Source organism: Rhinopithecus bieti, unplaced genomic scaffold (genome assembly GCF_001698545.2).
Source record: "Rhinopithecus bieti isolate Rb0 unplaced genomic scaffold, ASM169854v2 scaffold_78318, whole genome shotgun sequence".
In the NCBI taxonomy this organism is placed as follows: domain Eukaryota; kingdom Metazoa; phylum Chordata; class Mammalia; order Primates; family Cercopithecidae; genus Rhinopithecus; species Rhinopithecus bieti.
Genome location: NW_016828825.1, coordinates 83,180 through 92,166, shown reverse-complemented (window position 1 = coordinate 92,166; position 8,987 = coordinate 83,180).

The window sequence follows — 8,987 nt, the reverse complement described above, 5'->3', positions numbered from 1 at the left end:
TCCATTTGTTTGTGTCCTCTCTTATTTCCTCGAGCAGTGGTTTGTGGTTCTCCTTGAAGAGGTCCTTCACATTCCTTGTAAGTTGTATTCCTAGGTATTTTATTCTCTTTGTAGAAATTGTGAATGGGAGTTCACTCATGATTTTGCTCTGTTTGTCCGTTATTGGTGTATAGGAATGTTTGTGATTTTTGCACATTGATTTTGTATCCTGAGACTTTGCTGAAGTTGCTTATCAGCTTAAGGAGATTTTGGACTGAGACGATGGGGTTTTCTAAATATACAATCATGTTGTCTGCAAACAGAGACAATTTGACTTCCTCTTTTCCTATGTGAATACTCTTTATTTCTTTCTCTTGCCTGATTGCCCTGGCCAGAACTTCCAATACTATGTGCAAAGACATACATAGGCTCTAAATAAAGGAATGGAGGAATATATTTACCAAGCAAAAAAAAGCAGAAGTTGTAATCCTATTCTCTGATAAAACAGACTTTAAACCAACAAAGACCAAAAGAGACAAAGAAGGGCATTACATAATAGTAAAGGCGTCAATGCAACAAGAAGAGCTAACTATCCTAAATACATATGCACTCAGTACAGGAGCAACCAGATTTATAAAGCAAGTTCTTAGCGACCTACATAGAGACTTAGACTCCCACACAATAATAGTGGGAGACTTTAACACCCCACTGTCAATATTAGACTGATCAATGAGACAGAAAATTAACAAGGATATGGAGGGCTTGAACTCAGCTTCAGACCAAGTGGACCTAATAGACATCTACAGAACTCTCCACCCCAAATCAACAGAATATACATTCTTCTCAGCATCTCATCGCACTTATTCTAAAATTGACCATATAATTGGAAGTAGAACATTCCTCAGCAAATGTGAAAGAACAGAAATCTTAACAACAGTCTTTCAGATCACAGTGCAATCAAATTAGAATGCAGGATTTAAAAACTTGATCAAAACCACAAAACTACATGGAAACCGAACAACCTGCCCCTGAATGACTACTGGATATATAACCAAATTAAGGCAGAAATAAAGATGTTCTTTGAAACCAGTGAGAACAAAGACACAATGTACCAGAATCTCTGGGACACATTTAAAGCAGTGTTTAGAGGGAAATTTGTAGCACTAAAAGCACACAAGAGAAAGCAGGAAAGATCTAAAATTGACACCCTAACATCAAAATTAAAAGAACTAGAGAAGCAAGAGCAAACTTCAAAAGCTACCAGAAGACAAGAAATAAAACACCTCTTACACTAATAAACTAAAAAATCTAGAAGAAATGGGTAAATTCCTGGACACATACTCTCTCAAGACTAAACCAGGAAGAAGTAAATCCCTGAAATGACCGCAATAACAAGTTCTTGAAATTGGAGGCAGTAGTTAATAGCTGGCCCAACCAAAAAAAGTCCAGGACCAGATGGATTCACCAGCTGAAATTCTGGCCAGAGGTACAAAGAGGAGCTGATACCATTCCTTCTGAAACTATTCCATAACAATCAGAAAAAGAAGGATTCTTCTCTAACGGTCATCTTTATGAGGCCCACTCTCCTGATACCAAAACCTGACGAGAGACACAACAAAAAAAAGAAAAAATTTCAGGTCAAATCCCTGATGAATCGATGCAAAAATCCTCAATAAAATTATTGGGAAACCAAAATCCAGCAGTACATCAAAAAGCCTGTACACCACAATCAAAGTCGGCTTCATACCTGGGATGCAAGGCTGGTTACAGGCATAAAGCAAATCAATAAACATAATCCATCACATAAACAAGGAACAAATGACAAAAACTACATGATTATTCGTCAATAGATGCAGAAAAGCGCCTTTGACAAAATTCAACACCCCTTCATGCTAACAAGACCTCTCATAAATAAGTATTGATGTAACGTATCCTCCAAATAATAAGAGCTATTTATGACAAAACCTCGCACAGCCAATATCATGACTAAGGGCCAAAAAGCTGGAAGCATTCCTTTGAAAACTGGCACAAGGCAAGGATGTCCTCTCTCACGTACTCCTATTCACCACATAGTCATGCTTCACTTTCTAAGAACTGCCAAACTTTTTCCAAAATTGGGTTAGACTGTTTAACATACCAGCAAGAAATGAAAGTATCTGTTCTCTGTGTCCTCACCAAAGATGCTATGGTGAGGATTTTAAAATTGTATCCATCCTAATAGGTGTGTGGTAGAATTACATTTTGGTCTTAATTGCATTTCCCTAATGACTAATAAATTGAGTATATTTTCATCTTCTTATTTGCTGTTCATGGATCTTAAGTCCTCGGTACAGTGTCTGTTCAAATCTTTGCCATTCTAAAAAAAATGGCATTATTTGCTATTAATCATTTTTCAGAGTTCTCTGTCTTCTGATGACAATTTCTTGATCAGAAATGCAAGTTCTGTCAATCTGGCTTATCTTTTCATTCTCTTAACAGAATATCTTTCAAATATCTTTGGTAAAGCAGATATTTTAATTTTTATATTCTATTTATTTGTTTTATGAAGTATGAGTTTGGTGTTACATCTAAGAAATCTTTTGTTAGGCCTAGGTCACGTTTATTTTTCCTATGTTTCTTCTAGAAGTATTAAAGATTTAGGTTTTAAATCTAAATTTAAATTTAGGCCAATGGTTCATTATGAGTTAATTTTTTATATGGTACAAGGTATATATTGCTATTCTGTTTTGTTTGCATATGGATATCTGATTATTCTAGTACCATGTGTTTAAAATAAACATTCTCCATGGAATTGCCTTTGAAACTTTTTTCAGAAGTCAGTTGTCTATATATGTGTGTGTCTACTTCAGGATATGGTATTCTGTTCCCTTGACTTACTTGTCTGTGTTGGTTGACAATAGCATACTGTCTTGATTATATTACCTTTAAAATAAAAAGACTTGAAATCAGGTAAAGTATGTTCTCCAACTTTATTCTTCTTTTTCAAAGTTATTTTGACCATTCAAGGTCCTTGGCATTTCCATATGCATTTCCAATTAAGTTTGTCATCTTTCCCCCAAAAAGCTTGCTGTGAATTTGACTGTGATTTTATGAAATGCCTGGGCACATTTGGGGATAATTGACATATTAACAATTTCGAATGTTCTGACTTCTAATATTGTATATTTCTTAGCAATGTGTTTGGGTTTAGTATGCACAGGTCTTTAAAAACTTTTGTTAGATTCACCCTGTAAGTATCCTGTGCATTTGGTATTGTGGTAAAATGTCTAATTTTATTTTAGTTCTGATTGCTACAGCTAGTATAAAAAAAACACAATTGATTTCAGTATATTGACTATGTCTTATGCAATCTTTTTTATTGTATAATATTAATTCATTATTAATAATTTACTAATCCACTATTCATTCATTTTAATGAATTATTAATTCATTGTGAATTTTACCTTGTTGGGTTCTTGATATGTTAGTATTCCCGTAACTGTCCTAGGCATTTGTTCTGATACACATTTAAATTACTTGGGTACGGTTTGAGTCTCAGTTTTAAGATCTTACTTAAGTCTTGGCTGGGCACAGTGGCTCATGCCTGTAATTCCAGCAATTTGGGAAGCCAAGGCAGGTGGATCACCTGAGGTCAGGAGTTCAAGACCAGCCTGGCCAACATGGTGAAGCCCCGTGTCTACTAAAAATACAAATATTAGCCAGGTGTGATGGCAGGCACCTGTAATCCCAGCTACTTGGGAGGCTGAGACAGGAGAATTGCTTGAACCCTGGAGGCGGAGGTTGTAGTGAGTCAGACTGCACTCCATTCTGGGCGAGAGAGCAAGACTCCATCCCCCCTGCCAAAAAAATCTTAACTTATATCTTACTTTTAAGACTTACTAGATTGGGCTGGAACCATTCTCAGGAAAGGGCTAATTAATTATTCCTTCCCAAGGCAACATCATTCTGTGCACTTTACCTAATACCCCATGTTTCATGAGAGTCTCTAGTCAAGCTGGTTGGAACAGAAGTGGTTTTGGCTCTGAATTATCTTTGAGAAATGTTCATTTTCATCTTCTAAGGTGGTTCATTGCTGACCTGTTGCCATTTTCTATAGATTGGTGCTAAACTTGTTAGGTGGTGATATGGTTTGGCTGTGTTGCCACCCAAATCTCATCTTGATTTGTAGCTCCCACAATTCCCACATGTTGTGGGAGGGACCAGGTAGGAGGTAATTGGTCATGGGGGTGGGTCTTTCCTGTGCTGTTCTCGTGATATGAATAAATCTCATGAGATCTGATGGTTTTATAAAGGGGAGTTCTCCAGCACACACTCTTTTTGCCTGCTGCCATGTAAGACATACCTTTGCTTCTCCTTTGCCTTCCTCCATGATTGTGAGGCCTCCCCAGCCATGTGGAACTGTGAGTTCATTAAACCTTTTTCCTTTATAAATTACCCAGTCTCAGGCAAGTCTTTATTAGCAGTGTGAGAAAGAACTAATGCAGGTGTTTATTTCCCCATCCTTGTGTAGTTTCCTCATACATATGCAGTGATAGACACTCGGATGAAAACTTGAGCAGTTCTCTCTGCAGATCTCCATTCTCCTCTGGATGAAGCTAACTCTTTCCTGGTACTCTGTCCTGAGAGCCCTAGCAGCCTTGTTTTCCCAAGAATCAAAATCTTTTGAGCTCAGCCTGACTTCTCCCTTTTTAGGTCAGGCCTGGGAAACACTTCCAAGCCAATAAGCAGGGCCAATAGTATATCTCAACTTGTTTTCATCTCACCAGGATCACTACTCTTAATTTCCGGTTGTACATTTTCTTTAAAGCTGTCGTTTTCTTTTATTTTATTTTTGCCTGTTTTAAGAAGGTCTCTTTTAGAGAGTTTTGGCCAACAACTGATGCTGTCATTTCCTGATTTTGAATTTAAAATGTGGTAGTTCTCCATTAAGTCCCACTTTTTCTACATCAATTTGTACTAACGTTTTTAAAATATACACCTTTTGGTGATTTGAATGCAGTTGTTCTCAATTCACTTGCTGTTTCTCTGTCAGACTTACTGACATTGATATTTTCACCTTTCGCTTCTCTGCTTCCCCAAGTGGTTTTATGAATTCTCTTTGTTTTTGTTTTCCTGTTTTGCTTCTGATCTCATTGCATTTTAGCTTATATTTTATTCTTTGTCTCTTGGGATTTCTCAAAGCAAAGGAAGAACTAGGTCATAAAAGTCAAATTATCTTTTAACTTGAAAATCGCTTTGGCATTTCATAACTCTCTCTCTCCCTCTCTCTCTTTCTCTCTCTCTGTCTCCAGATATACAATTAGCAACACGCTTCCCATTTGACATAATAAGTATAGTATACTAAAATATCGACGGTATTAGTTTCATCACTTAAGTTTAAAAGACCCAGAGGCACTGTAAATGTGGTGCCAATAAGATTTTCACACCCTATCCATGCCGTGCTTTAAATTAATGGCCTTTCTAAAACAGAATACACCAGAGCCGCCATATCCAGGGAGACAATATTTTAATGATCTAATTTAATTTATATTTGAGAATGTTACTGACTACTCCAGTTACACATTCTCACTAGAAGACTATGCTCAACTGAAAAGGAAAGGAAACCAGAAGTGCCGTTGAGGTAATAAAGAATGAATAATACAGTAGCACAGACCAAGTTCAGATGGATCCAAAAAGGAAGAATTCTATTTCAGGAAACCGAATTCAACACAAAGAGCTCTGTAATCTTTTCCCTAGCCCTGATAGAGATAGGTCACCTAGGCTTACCCAAGATCCTGGGACATATTTTTAGCCATCTCATGTTGTCTGGTCGTCTTTAATGGACTCATGCAAATATCTGCGTGGGCTGTTTTTGAAAGCTGAGCCACTTAACAAAGTGAGCTTTTATTAAAGGATTAAATCGCTAATAAATGAAGAGTGTTTATCCACAGAAGAGCTTCAAAGCCTGTTTTGATGAAGATGAGCTTTCTTTCTGTGTTGCAGGTGTCCTAGCTTATGCAGGGGACCTGGCAGCCCAGGGTGGGCACGCATCCAGAGAGAGAAGGGGAGGGGGCTGCCGAGGCTGCAGTGGAGGCTTCACTGCAGATGCGCTCACTCAGGGCTCGATTTAGACTGCTTTCTGAACTGGATCTGGAGAAAGGAGGCCACTTCCTCTTTTTAGAGATCTTTCCATCTGAATTAATTTCAGATGTGTTTGGATATAATCACCTGTGCAATTAGTGAAGTGATTATCCCTTCTGTATCATCTAATTACTATAAGATTTATCGAAAGTATATCGAAAGCATGCCAGCCCTATTTCTTCGAATCTCCTGATTTAGACTTAAATTTAGGTCAAGTTTGCAGAAAACAAATTAAAAAAAAAATTCCTAGAGAGTAAAATAAATATTACCATCCCAAACTATGACTTCTTATAGTTACAATGGAATGCAAAGTGCATGTCATTTGAGTGGAAGCTGCTTCATCAGATGATGCTACTCATATTCAATATTGGTATATCATAAAGAATAGTACTGCATAATGTGTTTCCATTTTGGATCATTATTAGAAATCAGTCATCAGTGCATTAAATGAGAATGTGTGCAGCTGCAAGTTGAGTTGTGTGGAAGCTTCCAGGCTATCTCCAGTTTCCCAGAGCTTCTTTCTTTGGCAGATTGTGTCTAAGAGCAGCCACCTGGACATCACACTGCCCAAGAGCTGCCTCAACAACACCCATGGCCCCAACCTGCCACAATGTGGACTTTTCTCCCAACCTCCAATTCATTGACTTTAAACTGTGAAATGGGGATATAATGGTATCTCACTGACTTTTCAAAAATATTGAATTGCTAAATATATGAAAAATATCTGAACATTAGAAACTGGTAATAAATATTAATTAGTAGCAACCTGACTATTGAGGAGCTACTCTCCCCTGTTGTCAATCACTATTCCTTTTAGGGTTGGGGTAACAATAAATAAAATATACACATAGAAATATACATAGATATAGCTACACATGTATATATATATGCATCTATGTGAATATATATACTTTATATATACAAATCTGTGAATACACACACAGAGATAAACATGATGGATGGATATAAGATATATGTATCTTATATATATATATATTATATATATATATAAGAGAGAGCAAGATATGGTAGATGGATAGATGATAGATAGAGAAATAGATAGTATAGATAGAGAGATGTGATGGATGAACAGTAGAGAGGTACATATGATGGATGCATAGGTGATAGATAGATAGATATTCAGAGATTAAACCTTCTAGAAATGTAGTTATTCAGAAAGACATGGAATTGTTCTGACATTTTGCAGCAGCATTAAGGTCATGCCTCTAACTTCTTTAATGAGGTTCCTTCTGCTTTCTCTACGGGGAATTTCTAAAATCATTAGCTCCTCTGAGCATCCCAAGGCAGTGATTTCCTTTGATTTCAAGCTGTGTGAACTAACAAAGAGTGGCTGGTTGGTGTGCTCAGTTTTACCATCTTGATATCTCATTGTTGAGTATGGTCATCAGGATGTTATGGAAGCATCCTGGGTATCCAGACATAAGGGCACCAATAAGCAAGTACATTCTTTGGCCATTAAAAATGATGATGTTGGCCACGTGTGGTGGTTCACACTTGTGATCCCAGCATTTTGGGAGGCTGAGGCAGGAAGATCACTGGAGGCAAGAGTTCGAGACCAGCCTGGGCAACTGGGCTCTAGAGAGCCTTACCTCTAGAAAAAATTTAAAAAGAGATAGCTGGGCACGATGGTGCATGCCCATAGTCCTAACGACTCCAGATTGTCCCTCAAGGGAGAATCTCTTGAGCCCAGGAGGTCGAGGTTACAGTGAGCTGTGATTGCACCACTGCACTCTAGCCTCAGTGACAGAGCAAGACCATGTCTCTTAAAAATTTTTTTTCGAAAATGATGATGCAAGTGCATATATATTGAAATGAAAATAGGTCCAGCCCAAAAGACTGAGGGGAAAGAAAAAGGTATTTAAAGTGGCGTTTTAAATCCCATTTTCATAAATAAAAGTCTGTGTACATATTTAAAGGCATAAAGAATGTTAGAAGAGTCAACAGTTTGCTGAGTGACTGCCCTGACTCATAAGATTAGAGATGATTTTTGTAGCATTTACTGTTTTGCTTATCTCTACTTTCTAATTTGTATGCAACATACATATATGATATTTGTTATAAAAGTGTTTAATGTTTTTCTGCACCTTCACAGAGTTCAGTATACTCCTAAAACCTTTCAGTGACCTTGACACAAACGGTAGAGGAAGAATAGAGAGGAAGGTTAGAATTGGATGCTAATGACAAGAACCAGAAATATTTACACTTGGTAACTGGCATCAAGACTCTGTTGCAGAATAATATAAGCAAGAAAGTCATGAGCAAGGCCAGGTATGTAGAATAACCATTCTTCTTGACCTGATAAGGAGTGTAAAATAGATTTATTTAAAATACTGTTTTAACCTAACCCATAAGAAATCACATTGTATTTCTCATGGATGAGCAATTTTTCACACATATTGCCAGTTATATTAGAGTTCAGCATTATGACAATTGTATCTAGATAAAAATTCACAAAGCCTTAATGTCCCAGACAGAGTGTTACTAATTGTCTTCATTCCAAAGCAATTTACAGGTGTATGTTCTAGCTTAAGAACAAAGCTACAGTTGCAAAAATAACAACAGCAAGAACAATGAAAAGATTAAGATAGAATAAGAGCCTTGAAAAAAAATTCTCTGGATTGGATCCAAATCAAAGTCACAGGAAACTGTATAAATAGAAGAAAAAATATAGGAAAAGATTACATAAATAAATTATTGCTTTTACACTGAACATTGTCAATGTGATTGATAGTTACTAGAATATAAAGTTTATATGTAGTAAAATATTAATTTNATGAATGAATTGGTTTCATATTTCTTGGTTTTCAGCTGCATCAATATAGGTATTATAGGAGCTTTCTATTTCCACACTCAGTATGCTGTTTCAC